Raw genomic sequence first — 17,430 nt, forward strand, 5'->3', positions numbered from 1 at the left:
AAGAAATCTGGATCAATGTTGCAGGTGCACAGAAGACCGGAGAGGTGCAACTTGACGATTAGTAGGAGGAGTTCCATAAGGGAAATCAGGACTCAAAGGGAGTCTAGCAGAGAACTTCCAGGCAGCAAGTAGAAAGACTTAACAAGAGTCGAAAGGAGAACTTCCAGAGGGAAGAAGAGAGACTCGGAAGAGTCGACAAACGAGCAGAGAGATGGTCGTGAATGGACTGAGGGATCAAGACAGGCTGGACGAAGCGTCCAACTTTGTGGTCTGGAAGGCCAAGATCTTGTCCATTCTAGATAGACATCGCATCAAGGGCTTCGCCTTGAGAACAATGGCTATCCCAGTTGACCCGACAGCTAATGAGAAGTACGAGGAGGCAATGGCCAAGGCAAAATGCATCATCCTTGATGGGGTCAAGGATCATGTGGTCCAACATATTGTTGAGAAAGAGACGGCAAAGGAAATGTGGGACACCTTGAAGACGTTGTACCAGCATACTTCCGTGCAGAGGAAGATGTTACTTGAGAATCAGTTGCGGTCATACCAGATGCAGAAGGGGGAGCAGATAGATCACTTCCTCGGTCGGTTGAAGGAGATCCGGGACCAACTGACTTCCATAGGGGCCACACCAAATGAGGAGATAATGGTAAGGACTGCACTTAACATAGTCTCCGAGGAGTGGGAGACATTTGTCCAGAGCATACTGGGCAGGGCGGATCTTCCAAATTGGGAAGAATTGTGGGCGGCTCTTCGTCAAGAGGAGATCAAGCTATTGAGCAAGGCAGGAAGTAGCAGTAAAGGAATCTAGATCAACAAGGAAAGGGAAGAGGATGCAGCTCTGGCATCTACGGGAAAGCAGGAGAAAAGGAAGAAGAAGGACCTCTCCAAAGTCAAGTGCTTCCACTGTGGGGAACTAGGTCATTATGTGAACCAATGTCCGAGGAAGAAGAACAAAGGAGAGGCATTAACTCTAAGGCAGCGCCAATGAAGGCGAAGAAGGAAGACGAGGAGGATGACGATTGTGCCATGAGTGCTCATATGCCTCTAGAGAAGAGGTGGGGAGACATCAAGTTGTAGTCAGGAAGACTACAGGCAATAAGGGGCAGGATCCTTGAGGTACCCAACCACTTGGATTATACCTTGCTACGAAAGCCTCGAAGAGAGAGTAGCAAGATTGGCGGATGTCGGTAGAGACGGATGCGGATGAAGCAGTAGAGAGTGCTATAGTGCAGGAGTCCCCAGGCAGCGTTAGACTAACAAGATGCGACAGTGCTAGAGGCACAGAGAGTGTTGCACCAGTGCAGGATGGCACAGAGATGTGTGCAACAGTGAGAGATGCAAGGAGTTGTTGTAGCAGTGCAAAGGTCAGTAGAGGGAGAACTTGTTAGCGGCAGAGGGAGCTTCAGCATCGAGAGTGTTTCTAGCCTGACAGGGATGTCGAAAGTTGGGTGAATCATTTACTTACTTCTCAGTAACTGAGTTGCAGTGCAGTAGAGGTATGCAGTAGCACGATGCAGCATGATGAGAAGGGGATGCAGTGCAGATGTAGTGTTGGGAGGATGGACCAACAGTAGCATGGATGCAGAGGGAGCTGTCATACGGATGCAGCAGTGGTAGGGCCATGGGTAGCAGTACAGGATGCAACAGTGCAAAGGATGTTGCGCGAGGAGGCCTAGCATCAGAACAGGTACCGGTGCCAGATAATTAGAGTGATGCTCAGTGAGTATTACTTGAGCACAGTCCTCGCTAAGAAGGAGTGTTGGTTTGGGGGTAGTATCGGATGTGCTCTAGCCATGAAAATTGGTGGAGTGGCTAAAGCACATGAGATCTCCAAGACCCAGAAATGGTTTGGACAAATTGTACCTAGTTTGGGAGATATTAAAATAATTACTATTTTTAATTAAAATATTAATGTGTATTAATACAAAATTGGGTTAGAAGGTTCCAAAAGTCATGGATCAAGCCAAATCTAATCTAGTCGTTGATTAGAGATTTAATCTTGGTTGTTTAAGGACCAACAGGAAAAGAGGGTCAGTTGGAGAACACACCAGAGTGATCAGTCATTCGATTTGCTAGAGCGGGGTTGCTAAGCAAAGTCGAATTAGTGATCAACAGCGAGGGGCAGTGAATATTAGACAGAGAGGAGTGCCAAGAGACCAGTGCAGAGGCAGAAAGCGAGAAGCAGCAACCAGAGCAGGCCACGCAGAGCCCAGTAAAGACAACGCAAATGCCAAAGGGACTGCATCATCCACGCAGAGAGCTGCTGGAGTGACGTAGAGGGTTCCTCTCGCAGTGCCTCAAAGCGCTGACACAGAGGGGTTTGAAGTTGACGCAGAGGCTAGAAGGGACAGTGCAGAGCTTCAGAGTCGCTGGAGAGGGTTTCGTGGGACAGGTTTTCTAAATACTTGTTTCCGAATAGAGAGGTATTCCTGCCAGTTATTTTTCTCTATCAGGTGAGCCAGCTTGGCACCCAGTTGTACTCAAGTAAATACTACATAATAATAAACCCTAAGAATGGTTCAATCGTTTTTCCGCATTGGGTTTTTTTGGGGACATTTGTCCAAAAATAATGGTGTCACTTGTGTGTTTGTTTTCTTTCAGCTGATGATCTGTAGATGTTGAGACTATATTGTGTTTATTTCGTTATTTATATGTTTTGAATAACTTGTTCGAATTTAACAAGTAGAAGAAATAAACTAGAAGAATTAAGATTAAATTTCTAACGGATAGACTTAGAAATTTCAACACGTCTCACACTCGCACAAAACCTTTGTGGAAGTTCCTACTGGAGCTATAATTCTCAACACTCCCACTTAGCAAGGAAGGAATTCTACACCAATCCAACCCTATCTCTAAATGCCTCAAGTTTCCAAGGGCTTCATCAAAATATCAACAACCTATTGAGTTGTTGGAATATGCTTGAGCTTCATTGCCCCCTTCTGAACGATATCCTATATGATCTGATATTTAATCTCTATATGTCGAGAACTATCACTCTAGGGATATGAGGTTGTCTGGTCTCCAGAATTTTCCGATCATACTCAAATTTCGACGGGTGTCACTTCACTTTTTTCCCTTCCATCCTTTCCTTCTCCCATATCACTTCTACTATCTTCAATCCCCACTCCCTCCCCTACCCTCTACCCTGAACAACACTTATTCGTTGCCCTATGATCCCTTGGCTTTTGGCCAATCTGTTCCCCCCTCGGAGTCATCTATCCTTGCGTCGTCTCGTTAGAGGAAGCGATGCATCCCCAAACAAAAAAGGGTCGGTCTCATTAACAGTCGAAAAGGATATTGCCATCAATGGGATATTGAAGTAGGCCAAAAAAACCTTAGTAGGGCAGTTTTGGGTGAGATTCATATCTGCCGCATCATTGAAAAATTGGATTTCTTCAAGCTGGCAACCCCTCCTAGGTAATCTTCCTACTTTCCATCTATTGGTTAGGGGTTGAATCACTTTCATTTTATATTCGGGAGATTGTGTGAACTGTCACAGCAATGGAATTGAGGCATGGATGGTCTGTCCTTAAAGCATGGTCAGTGAATTTTGACCCAGTAAGAGAGTCGATTGATTCCATTAGGGATTGGGCCATCTTGCCCAGCCTACCTTTACAACTGTGGATTCTAGATTTTTTTCAAATCAGCTCTTTAGTAGGGTCAAAGAGGAATGCCAAGTGAAGGACAACTAGTGTATGGCTTGGTTACAGGTTGACGTTTGTCTGAAAGAAGGATTGGTGGAAAAACTAGAAATCCTCTTTGATGGGTCTCCCTGGATTCAGAGGGTTGACTACTAGAAGTTACCATTTAGATGCCACAAATGCCATGAGGTTGGGCATATAAAGAAGGATTTCCCCTCTCTAGGTCCTTTTGGCATCCCTAGGGATCCCTGTGGAAATACAAAATGTTTGAATTTTGTGACTAATGTAGGTCCTGGGCCCAAGGACCGTCCTCTGGTTCGATAGCATATCGATACTAATCACAAGGCTCAAAGTTGCAATGGACTTATAATCTTATGTTTTCTCCCCGTAATTCCTCTCATGCAATTATGTCTACTTCTCTCTCTCCAGTTACTTATCCCCTACTCCGCTTTGGGGGTTCCCCATCGTCCCCTTGTGCCTCTCAACCCTGTGACCCTACTACTACTATTCCTATGGATCCCCCTCCTCTTCTTCCCTCCTACCCCTTGTAAGAGTTATTTGCCCTCCCCCTCACTAATACTCTTTTACAAAATAGGACATACACCCTATGTCCTAGGAGATCCCTAAAAGAGGTCCCCCTTGTGATGGACTCACCTACATAAAGCCATGTACATAGAAAATCCAATTTGAAGAAGGCACAGAATAAGGAAAAATTGGAAATCCGAAAAGGAAAACAAGCATCAATTTCAAGGGCCCTTAGAGCATGTGATTATTGTATGATTGGTGCCCCATGAAAATAGTCTCTTTCAATTCTAGCGACATCAACTACGACATTTGCTTTTCCCTTCTTGTGTAATATTTCTAAATCGAAAGCTGACAACTTCTACATCCACTTCTATTGTTTTCTTGATAATGCCTTTTGCTAAAGTAAGAACTGAAGAATGTTGTGGTCGGCTCGGATTGAAAATTTACTTCCAAGCAAATATTGGCACCACTTCGTCAAAGCATGTATGATGGCGAGCATCTCCTTTTGGTATGTTGATTTTAAGCCTTCTTGTTTATTAAGTTTCCTGCTCTCAAATGTTATAGGGTGCTTGTCCTGCATTAATATAGCTCCAATTTCAAACCCAGAAGCATCACATTCGACTACAAACGGTTTGGAGAAGTCAAGAATTGCTAGTACTAGTGTGGTTGACATCACTTCCTTTAATTTCTCAAAACACTTTCCTGCTTGCCCATTCCACTGAAAAGCATTCTTCTTTAACAAATTGGTGAGCAGTGCTGTCAGATGTGCATAATTTTTTATAGATCTTTTGTAATACCCTGTTAAACCTGAAAATCCCCTCAGCTTAGATATGTTCTTGGGTTTGGGCCATTCTTTAATTTCCTTGATTTTGTTGGGATCCACTTGGACTCCTTCCCTCGATATAATATGTCCTAGGTATTCAACTTCCTTCTGCCCAAACGTACATTTTGATAGCTTGGCGTAAAACTGGTTCTTTTCCAAAACAGACAACACTTCTTCTAGATGTTTGAGATTTTCTTTCCACGTCTTACTGTAGACTAGAATATCATCAAAGAAGACTAATACAAACTTTCGTAGATAAGGGTGAACAAGCGCATTCATGGTTGCTTGGAAGGTGGCTGGTGCATTAGTTAATCCAAAAGACATGACTTTGAACTCGGAATGCCCTTCATGAGTCCTGAATGTTGTCTTTTCAACGTCTTCTAACCTTACCCGTATTTGGTAGTAGCCTGATCTTAGATCTAACTTGGAAAAATATTTTGCACCGTGTAACTCATCTAGCATTTCATCAATGAACAGAATCGGAAACTTATGTTTAATAGTGATTTTGTTTAACCTCTGTAATCTATACATAATCGGAAAGATTCGTCCTTCTTTTTTACCAATACTACGAGTGCAGTGTATGGACTTTAGCTCTTCGTAATGATTCCATGCTTCAGCAGGTCTTGTATTACACGTTCTATTTCTATCTTGTGGTGATGGGGATAACGATATGGCTTAACATTAACTGGTGTTGAGTCTGGTTTTACTTCAATAATGTGTTCAATTTTCCTTTCCGGGGGTAGCTTCATTGGTAGATCTTGGAAAACCTTATCATATTTCTAGATCAAGAATGAAATCTCTAATGGTTGATGAGTCCCTTCTGTCGATAGTAATTCCAAGTGCTGACATAGTGCAAGAAATGTTGGTGCCACCTTGCAAATAAGCTTCTTCATCTGTTGAGCGGAGATGACTTGTGTTGGTGGTGCCTGAAACCCGAACAACTGATATTTCCTTCCATCCCATTTGAATCTAATGAGTTGTTTTATGTGATTTGTTGAATATGTGCCTAGTGTTCTTAACCACTGTACACCCAAAACAACATCTACTCCTCCTAGGGGAACCGTATAAAAACTGGACTCCATTACATAGTCTCTTAATTACAACTTAACCTTATGGCACTTGCCCATTCCATCTATATGTTTTCCATTTGCTACCATAACTTTTAAGTCTACCACTGGGTAAGCAAAGATGTTCAGTGTTTTTGCAGCATTGACATCTACAAAGTTGTGTGTACTTTCTGAGTCTACTAGAACGATAACACTTTGCTTCTTGATGTGACCTTTAAGCTTCAGCGTCTATGGTTGAGTTATCCTTGTGATGGCTGCTATGGAAATTCGTGGCATATCGTCTTCTGATTTTGGACCAGGGTTTGCATTTTCTTCATTGTCCTCCTCATCAGAGCTATCCTCTGAAGATTCCTCTTCTTGTTCAACTTCACAGTTGTACAATTTTTGTGTTGCGCACTTGTGTCCTGCATAATACTTGTCTCCGCACTTCCAGCATTTGCCATCCTTTTTCCTTTCGACATTAGATTGTTGTTTCCCTTCATTTCGCAATGGTGGTGGAACGTACTTGCTATTATTTTCTGACGAGGGTTTACCTGCCTTCCCCTTGGAATAGTTGTTAGTCATGTCGTTACTGACATATGGTGCTTTGTGAAGTTTATATTTCTACTCGATAATTATGGCTGCGTGTCTGGCCTCCTTAATGGTTTTGGGTTTATGCAATTTTAATTCTTCGTGAATGTAATCTTTGAAGCCACAACGGTATATTTTTAGCAGCTCCTCATCTGAGAACCCTCTCTGCCTTACTGCTAATACTTCCCATTCGTGAGTGTATTCACTCACTGATCCTTTTTGCTTCAGGTGAACAAATCTCTCGTAGACATCATCCTCCTCATCATGAAACCTTTTTAACAGAGCGTTTTTAAAGTTTTGCCAATTGAACAAGCAACCCGTGCGTTTAGATGACCACCACAAAAACCAACCGTACACTTTTGCTTCTAAGTAGTTGGATGCAGTCATGACTCTTTTTTGTTCGTCGAGCGGAGGGTTTGCTAGAAAAATTGCATCCATCTTATTTACCCATACAATGGCGGCTTTAAAGTTCTTACCATCATACTTAGGTAATTCATTTTTTATTTTAAGATGGTTCCTTCCAAAAGATTGAGTATAATATTGGCTTCCTTCGAAGTGAATTTGGGGTACTTGTTGCTTCTCACGCTTCAGGAGTCTAGGGACTCTGTGTCGCTGAAGGTGGATCAGTCTCTCTAAAGCGCCGACTCATCAAGTTTTTTAAGAGATATCGTTGACCATCTGGTCTTGCTTACTTACTGACTTCTCAACATTATCCAGGCATTTATTTAGCTTGTTGATGTCCTCTTGAATATTTTTCATCTCGACATTGTTGTTGGCCTCCATTTTGTTTCAATTTTTTCTTGAAGACCCAATTCTTTTTCTTCAAATAATATTTTTTTTAATTAAACTTGGTTATTATAGTATATAGTTTTTAAATAGTCATATAAAATCGAATTTATTTTGAAACTGAATAGTCACACAAATCCGCTTAAGTCACAACCGTTGACCGTGAACTCACCCACGCAATTTCTACGGTGTTTAACCCCATATTTTCTCGGTGGCTCTTGTTGCGTCCCGCCTACCTGCAAACAGCAAGGGTAAGTGCCCTGTGGAGCAACCGACCACCACAGAATACCCTGTAGACATCCCTTCATTGCAGTCGTTATATGTTTTCGACAACGCTTGCTCCTCCCATCAACTTGTTTCCTCGAAACGTGGCTCTGTAACCTTGTGAACAGCGCTGATTTTGACAGTCCGTTGTTGCGTGGACTTGTGCTGGCAGTTTACAACACTAACATAACCACAACATCCACGTCCGGAGCTTGTTCACCCATGGAGCCAAGAACCCAACGGATGCCGCCTGTCGACTTGCAGCAGTGAAACAGCAAACAAGCTGGTGATGGGAGGCCCGTAGGGCCTGATGGCCAATAGGATGCTTGGTGTCACCAGACGAGTTCTAGCTCTGATACCACTATTAGAATTAAATTCTAAATTGCTGTAGACTGTAATAATACACCAGATTTCTAAATGTAATATATTTATTATTAATTGATAAAATTTGAATGATGTTTACAAGGCTGAGGCGGTTCTCCTTAAATAGGAGTTGACTGGCCATGCCTAATCTGAGAGACATGTCCTTTGGGGACTAATGTCTCTTCATTTAGCTAATTATCTGTTAATTAACTGATCATAATTAATAGAAGCATACCTAGAAACTAGAGCAAATGTCTTCTCGTAGTCCACTTCCTCTCTTTGGGAGTGCCCTCTTGCCACAAACCTCACTTTAAACTTCTCAATGCTAACATTCATGGAATGCTTGATCTTGTAGAAAACTCACAACTGACTTCTCCTATGGTCTTGGCAACATGTCCCAAACATCATTCTTCATGGAGGTGCACTCCACCATGGCATCTTGACATACCCACTAGTATATTGCTTCTTAAACATTGGAAGGCTCGGAATCTAGAATGTTGTTAATTGATGCCATCTAAAATCTCTTCCTCAAAGGTTTGCTCTATAAATGTGCTCCTAAAAGTCTCAACACTTATCTAATAATCCCTCAATGTTTGAGTAAACCATAGAGGTCTCTTAATAGAAGTGCAAGGCGCTACAATCTCCCCTTTTCCACTTGAAGGTAGTTGTACTACTCAGAAAATTTTAAGCTCAACCTTCGTAACTTTCTACTCCTCATCCTCTATCATTATGTCCAAAATCTTCTTAGACCTATGTTCATTGCTTGGGAAAGTATCCATAGCATGCTTGCCAAGCATACACCCTTTGCATACACCATGCTACTCAACACTACACTCTGCAAACCATGTAAATATTTCCTAGAAAATAGGCCACACCCTGTGATGTAGGTGTTCCTTCCTCCAATGCCATGACTCGCACAAGTTGTCATTGTTATGCACCAGGGCTCAAACAAGTTCAACCCCACAACTTGTATAAATTACCTTCTCTAAACCCTATTACCTACGCTAAACCTGGGCTAGATTTCTTTGGTTCAATGAGTACTTGTTGGTTTTGGAACTTAACTACAAAGCTCTTATGTTTCATAATTGAAACTAAAAGCAAATTCAACCTAAGACCTGGAACAAACAAGGCATTGTAAAAATCTAAATAATTACCTAACTCAAGCTGGAAGGGAATACTACCAACCCCTGCTACTGAGCACTTGGCATCATCAACCAAATCAACCGATAATCTTAAGTCCTACTTCTTCAGAGTAGAAAACAATTGTCACACTAATGTCATATGTTGAGATACCCTGCTAGACACATACCATGCATCCTTTGCTGCCTCATCTTACCCTTGTTCTTCTCTGGACTCTATGACACATAATGGTCGAGCTTAGGACAAAAAATATACTTGATTTTACTCAAGTCATCTCCTAGTTGTGAGGTTGAATACTCACTCTTTACCTTACCCATGTTGGGTCCTTTAATTCTACCCTTGTTTAAGGGACCAAATAGAACAAAGTTCTTGGCCTTTGATTCCATTTGATTCTCCTCCAAGATACAATCATCCCAAAGCCTCTCAAAGTTGAGATAGTGTTCCCAAGCGCAAATAGATTTGGAAAATGGTTCCCATTGCTAAGAATCCATTAAATGCCATGTTCACTAGCTTTGCATCTTCAACCTTCCCCCCCCCCTAATTGCCACCAACTGATGACAAATTTGTGTGACCTTCATAAGTTAATTGGAGACTATGCCTAATTTGAACACTGTCACCACAACATCTAGCAAGCCTGAAGCAAAGCCCCATTAGGCGAAACCAAACTTGATGGCAACAAGAGAAAGTGTTGCAATTGTCACCTCAACAACCTTTCTCCTACTCTTTAGTGGTATTTTACCACAAAGAGGTGTCCCTAAATCACCTATAGGATATTCAATTACTATGGCTCAAGGTGGTAGATACAAGGTCCATAAGGTGGCATAAAATATCAGCAAAGCCTAGAAGACCTAGATGTTTTATACCAAGTTTGAAGTACTATATTCCTAGACCAACCTGATCATTGTTATAAGTTAGGGGTTTGTTGATTTGCAATGATAGGGTACATGATGTCATATAACAGCCAAAGAAAAGGCCTTTCAATGGGTAATCAACAAAATGAAGTAAGGCCTTCCAATAGACACCAAGGATTAGGGTTTATCAAGAGGATTTTATGGCTGAAAACATGCATAAGCAACAAAACAAAGATGATATCAGCCCTAAAGAAGAAGGTTTCACCATGCAACAATCCTAGATTTTGCTTTTAAGTTATTTAATGATGCAAATCCTACTTAATGAACCACAAACATCAAATTTAAATTCACTTTTATGAAATTTTCCGCCTAAAAACCCTAGCTGCTAACCTTAGATGTCTAGGAACAAGGTAAAGAAGGAGTTTATTTAATTCAATGGATGATCAACACAACTTATGATTAGTGCCTTATCCTAAATGGGATAAATGGAGTCTTCTAGGGCTAAGTTCAATGAGAACAATTTTGATGGAGTAAGGGGGGATGACTAGGGCATTAAATATAAGGAATGCACAATCAAAGTTTCCTTATAGGTTTCAAAGAGGACAATTTTGCATGATATAATGGAGCAAGATTTCAAGATAGATTTAGTATTTAATCATGGCACAAGATAGAAGCCCTACTACATAAATACAATATGCAAAATATAGAACACAAAGCATGAAAATTACAAGACTCTCCAAAGAAACACTTCATTCAATCCCAGGAAAACATCTCCACACAAATTTCCATCTCCAAGATAAATCGCACAATAGAAAAGTCACATTGCAACCCAAGTAGCAAAAAAGGACTAACTTGTACTTTCTTTTAAGAGAAGAGTGACAAATGTGTGATCATCCAAAATGAAATAAGGAAACCTCTATTTATATGAGGCTTAACCACCCTTATTTCCATTATATTACAAGAAAAGCCCTAATACAAGTTTGCTTGGGTGTTAAACAAGTGAGGGGTTACAAGCCAACCTCATAATAGCTCAAAACATAACAAATAATGTCAAAATAGCCCACACGTGTGGGAAAATAGGGTCCTCCACTATGACATCATCCTGCAAGGGTGCTCAAAATGCCACAAGCAAATGACAAATATGTCATGAGTGCTCAATACCACAAGAAATAGCTCAAAGTCCATGGGTATGCCTTCAAAACCATGAAGACAGTACAAAGGTGCCCTATGTCACCCTTCTAAGGGAAAAAGGGGTGACATGGCACCATCATGCTCAAACATTGGGGTTCACCAGTGATGTGCAAGCCCTCCCCTGTCATCTCAAGGATAACCATCATACTCCGAGATCTAGACCAAGCAACACCCATCAAACAGCGTCAAGACCAGCCTAGGGGTGTCTTGGGTCCATCTAGGCACATCCTCAATAAATCCAACACCAAGCCTTATTGGCCCAGCGTTTCAACATTTGAGGGTACTCATGTGAGTCAAGTACCATATGGAACAATTGCATAGCCCAAAGCTCTGCTCTTGATGGGGAAAGCTACATCATCAAGGTCAGAAAATCTCTCATAACTAGGTTAAATAGCCTGTGGAATGGTGTTGAATGGGATGAGAATCATCTCTCAAGACCACTTGACAAAACCTTACTCAAAATCAAGTGAAATCATCAATCATTAGGGACATTAACCATAAACGCATCATAGTGGACCATACAGAACGTTAGGGGCACAGCAATACTTCAGACAAAGCTCACCTTCAAATGTCTAACTAGATAAGGTCATGTCAACAAGTTACCTCCTCATATTAGGGATAGTTCGGTCAACAACCCTATTAGGCATTTCTAGCCCCCAAGTGGAAGTGGCATGTCCCAAGTTAGCCCATCCATCTATAGGTATGTGTGATAATGATGGTTATGAAGTGGAATAGGCTTCAAGGCAAGGTGCCATAGCAATGCGACCAGCTAATGGAGGTCTGATATCCTGAATGTATAGATGTAAGGAGGGATCAATCGTGGAGGCATGAGTTACCCCTTTCCTTGGCTTGCTTTTTCCACCCCTCTAGTGTGCCTTTTATTTTTTTATTATTTATCTTTATTTGGGTGCATAGCTCAAGAGCCCAAGCTTGCTTTTGAGATTTTCCATTAACCCCTTAGGACAAGTCAGTTTATTGCTCATCAAGGTTGGGACAATACAAGAGTTCATTTATATGGAGGAACCATCATGTGCTTAAGGATTTGTTCCCCAATATCATCTTCATTTTTATGTCCTGACTCTGGAAAAGACTAACCAGGGCATCAAACATCTCATTCATTGTCTTCTTCTTACACAAATGATTGATTAGATGATCCTTTATGGCATCCAACATCATCCACATGACCTACAACTATCGTGGATTTGTAGGTGGAGTCTCAGCGTCCTTGACGATGTCCCATAGTAAGAGTGTTCCATGCTAGAAAATTTGATGCACAGTGCAAGTTGTCCTCAAACCTAAGGCATGAACTGCTATCTATGAGATCTACTGCACAAACTCCCAAAACAGAAAATTGTATTTTAAACCCTCTAACTGGTAGTCCTTTTCCCAACAGCTGATTTACCAAGACAAATTCTTGAGAATCTCAATCCGTATGTGACTACTATCCTTGTGATCTCAATCAAACAAGGAGATTGTTGAATTTAATTAATGTTGAAACTGAATTTCAAACCATAGCATCAACCACACAATAGCTAAAAATATAATAATGGAAGCATAAAAATTAGTTTCACACATACACATATAATTACTTCGTCAAATCAACTTTTCATTCCTTTAAAAATATTTCAAGGAAACCTCCAAATGCTACCCAAAAAAAACTGAAAACTACCCTAAAAAATATCATAAAACAATATCTGATTCATAGATCCACATACTTAGAAACTGGTTTTCACCACTTGTTCAAATCTGGAAATTACCCTAAAAAATATCATAAAACAATATCTGATTCACAGATACATATACTTATAAACTGGTTTATCTACATTGGACCTAATTGGTGTATGAAGCATCACATCTAAGCATTTCCTAATGTGTTGAGCACTTTACTTTTCAGAGTCGTATCTTGAATGGGGTTTAATTCATTGGTCGTATTCATAAGTAAATCTCTGCATCATATATGTATCATCATTAAAATTCAAGATTTACTTACTAACTAAAAGGCTCTAAATTGATAAATCTTCTAGACTTGATTTTACTTTATCATTCTCATCTACGAATACCCCACTTGCGCTTAAGAGAGCTAGCCAAAAGTGAAAGGAGAACTTACATAAGGTGACAGTAGTACTCTGCCTAGGCTTACCTCAAAGATACATATATGTATTAAGGAATTTTTCCACTTAGATGTGAGTTGTTGAGGTAGCACTAAGCACAGATTTTACCGTTGTTGCAAATTTGTCTGTACACAGAATAACTGAAAAAAACAAGTAGGAGAGCACATAAAGCTGAAGTTTTCCAAGCACAAAGGTGTCATTTTTATTTATAAAGAAGAGCATCTAAATTTAAGTCCACGGTGATCCCAAAAGGGATGTACAGGGCCGAACATTCCTGATCATGCCTTTGAAAATGGCAGTCATTTTATAATCTCAATAGTTACCAATGTAAATGGTCGAGGCAACTGCTGACCAACTAATGGCAATACTATCCTAATCAACCTAAATTATTTCAACTTCATGTGCTCGGATTATAATGTCAACAGGACATAGACACTGAATAATAAAGAAAAATAGAAGAAAAAATCCATCACAACGATATACTGGGCTAACATTTGTTGACACCTAATCACCAGGATTGGGTGAATGAGTAACTGATGTAAATAAATAATAAGAAATATGAATAGACACCGGGAGATGAAGTGAACAGTCTCTCCCTCATGTATATAATAAAGATCAACCTGAATGAATAAATGAATTGATTTGAAGAGGAGTTACTACCTGGTCTGACATGGTATCAGAGCCAGCTCCCGAAATTAGCTTTTGTGTAACTCCTAGTGTCAGTTTCCTGCCTATATTCTGCCTGGTTGCCTGAAGCCTGCTCCAGGCAGTGTCATATACGTTCTAAAATCTGCGCCCTCTGTCATATGCATTTTAAAATTTGGCGCAGTTGATGTTTCCGTTGTAGTGGTATATGAATCGACCTTGGCCTCCCTCCATACGCTGCTGCTCTTTCCCCACCCTCCATACGTTGTTGTTCCTGGTATCTTGATGCTGCTCCAAATATGCTGTGTTGAGAGTGGGATATCAACCCACGCCGTTTCGGACCAGAACCTTAATCTGGTGTAAACGCTGGTGTTTCAGGGCAGTGATCTGCCACCGCATCTCTGCTACTTTCACTCATTGTATCTATTTGCATAAGATGACCTCCTTTAGCTCTTATCTGAATACGGGGTGATCGACTTTCTGTTTCTGATCCAATTTGCTTGGCTACCTGTCTTGAAGATTTCGAAGATCCTGATTGTCTTGATTTCCTATCAATTTCAGGCTTCTTCCTTTGAATTTTTGCTGTAGAACAACTTGGGTGGCTATTCTTCACACTGTTAAGAATCTCTTTAGAAGATTGTTGATTTCGTGTGGAAGGACTTGAAACTGGGGATAATGGACGAGGCCTACCTGATTGTTGATCCTTGAGGGCTCTATTGTTGCCCATAGTTGATCTCTTGGTGCTTGAACTTCCAGCCACATGCGCCACCCTTGGTCCACGCATCAATGTCAGCGCCACGCTCATCACCACGCTGAATGTCCACCAGCGGAAGCATAGTGCAGAGGAGTGGCTCCACGGAAATTCGGGCCCAATGTTGATGCATCCAACTACTTTGTAGACAGCCTTTTGTTTTTCTCAAGCGATCGACTCTCGTTGTTTTTTGCAATATGTTTTAATACATATTAGAAAGTTGTTAGTGTATAATTCTATGCGATAAAGAACAAAAAAAAAAAAGTGGCGCCAAACATTGAACTGCTAATCTGCGCATAAAATGGAATTCAATTAATGGTAGAGGATAATCAGAAAGTTGATAGGATAAATGGATCATTATTTGTTGCAGTGTTGGTCTGCCTAAATGTTGGTTGTGCTCCAAATGGATTGGAACTTGGTTATCTGACATGATATTATTCATTGTTTTCCAAAAGAAGCATTAGAATATCTGTGCAGCTTGTTTCTTGGTTTTCATAAGAATTCAGAATATTGCTACTACAGTGCATTTTTTTCCATCAAAAGCAGAAGTTTTTTTTTTATAGTATGCATTCAACCATATCTATTGTGGGAATAGTTCTCACTGGCAATGAGAACTATCCTGAGTGGTCCCGGATGATAAAACACACCCTCATTTTCAATGAGGTGTGGAAAGGAGTGTGTATTGGAGACGGAGACAAAAAGCCAAAACAACCTACCTCAGACAAAGAGCTCGCCATTTGGGAAAATAAGAACAGCAAAGCCTATGCATTAATTGCAACATCTATAAGTGAAGAGGTGAGTCGCCATATTTCGCCATTTTCAACTGCTTTCGAAACCTTACAAAAGCTGAAAGAACTCTATGACTCACATTCTGCACTTGAAGTTGTTCAACTCATGATTAAACTCTTCACTCTCGAATTGCAAAATAATAATCCTCTTGCTCTTGCATCCGAAGTAAAATCTATAATGCATGATATCAAAGCCACTAAGGTTGAATTGGATATTCCTCTTATCTCTTTTCTCAAGGCACTTTATCCTACTTACTCCAATTATCTTGAGTCATTGCAAGCAAATGGAAATCTCAAAGATATTACCTTTGACTCTCTTGTGAAAAAATTTGTTGAAAAAGAAAAAGCTTTTGGAAAGAAGACAGCCCCTGAATCTTCTGAAGAGGTTGTGTACCTTGCTCATAAAGAAAAGAATCTTGCTCAAGATTCTTCCAGAGGAAGAGGTGGTCGAAGAGGAAGAGGAAGATATTTCAGAGGCAGGGGGCAGACACTCTCAAGGAGAAAAGGCATATTTGCATTGCATACGCTGCAAAAGAAATGGATCACATGATGCCTCTACATGCAAATTACCTTGGGACAAAATTGAGTAGCAAAGAAACCAACCCAAAGGTAAAACTAATGACACAGACAAAGGTAAAGCACCTGAATCCACTCATTATGTTGTGGCACAATGTAATATCGGAGTAAATGAAGATTTATTTAATGCTTCACTTGCTTCTTGGAAAAATGATTGGTTGCTTGATTCAGGAGCAACTTGCCACATGACTCATAGAAAGGATTTTTTTGAAGAATTTACTGACAATGTTGATGGAGCAATATACTTTGCAGACCAATCAAAAAGCAAGTCATCAGCGCTTGGCACAATCAGGCTTAAATTGCCTGGTCTTCCCGACTTCCTTTTGCATCATGTTCTATATCTCCCACAGCTGAAGAGAAACTTGCTATCCTTGGTCCACATCTGCCAACAACGTCACTCCATTCATATGTTTGATGGCAAGCTTGAGGTGAGAAAAGCATCTTACCACTCACTTGTCATGAGGGGAATAGAAGAAGAAAGGCTTCTCAAGCTACAAGGTACCTCTGCTCATGCACAACATTTTTCATACAATTCTCATTATGAAGAAGGTACACTTCCATCAAGTTTATTATGGCATGCTAGATTTGGACATTTGAACTATGACAGCCTCCGCTTGTTGAAAAAAAATGGTGTTTTTAAATAATGAATCCATACAGGTGAGGATAGTTTTAGGTAGAGGAGGAATGACCTGTTGTAGAGTTTTATGAACCCAACGTTTCGGACTACCAAGTGAGTCCATCATCAGGGGAGGATGCGTCAATAGATATTCTTAAGATCTTAATGATGTATCCAAGAGCTATAATTAGTGTATATATATAAGTTATTAAACAAAAGAAATAAGAAAATAGGTCGGCTCTTATCTTTTTATTTAATTAATTAATTAAATTATTTATTATTATTATTTTTAATTAATTTATTTATTTATTCAAGGGGATAACTTAATCGAATAATTTTATTATTTATAGAATTAATTATTATGTTTATTAATTCTATTTTAAATAATTGGTTCAATTGATTCATTAATTTGTTTAAATAATAAATTAATTTGTTTGATTAATCAAATTAATTAATTTAATTATGTATTCTTTATTAATATGTTTATTCATTTATTTACATTATTAATTTATTAATTTGATTAATTAATTCATTAATTAATAAGTTTACAGGGATAAATTAATTACTTATTTTTCTATTTCTTGATTTAATTATTAGGTTTAATACTTTTATGAAAAATTATTTTTTTTTATTGATTAATTACTATGTTTTACTAATTAACTAATTTTTGATAGTTAATTAAACGAATAGATTAGTTAACAAATTTATTATTTACTATT

At 39.7% G+C, this 17,430-nt stretch overlaps 1 protein-coding gene across 1 annotated transcript in view; it reads right to left on the reverse strand.

Moving 5' to 3' along the window:
- Nucleotides 1-17,430, reverse strand: part of LOC149155486 (uncharacterized) — a 357,613-nt gene that overhangs the window by 334,674 nt on the left and 5,509 nt on the right. The window lies entirely within an intron of this gene.

The sequence above is a fragment of the Pinus tabuliformis genome, chromosome 9, assembly GCF_031772625.1.
Source record: "Pinus tabuliformis cultivar Carrire ecotype Pingquan chromosome 9, CPIR1, whole genome shotgun sequence".
NCBI lineage: Eukaryota > Viridiplantae > Streptophyta > Pinopsida > Pinales > Pinaceae > Pinus > Pinus tabuliformis.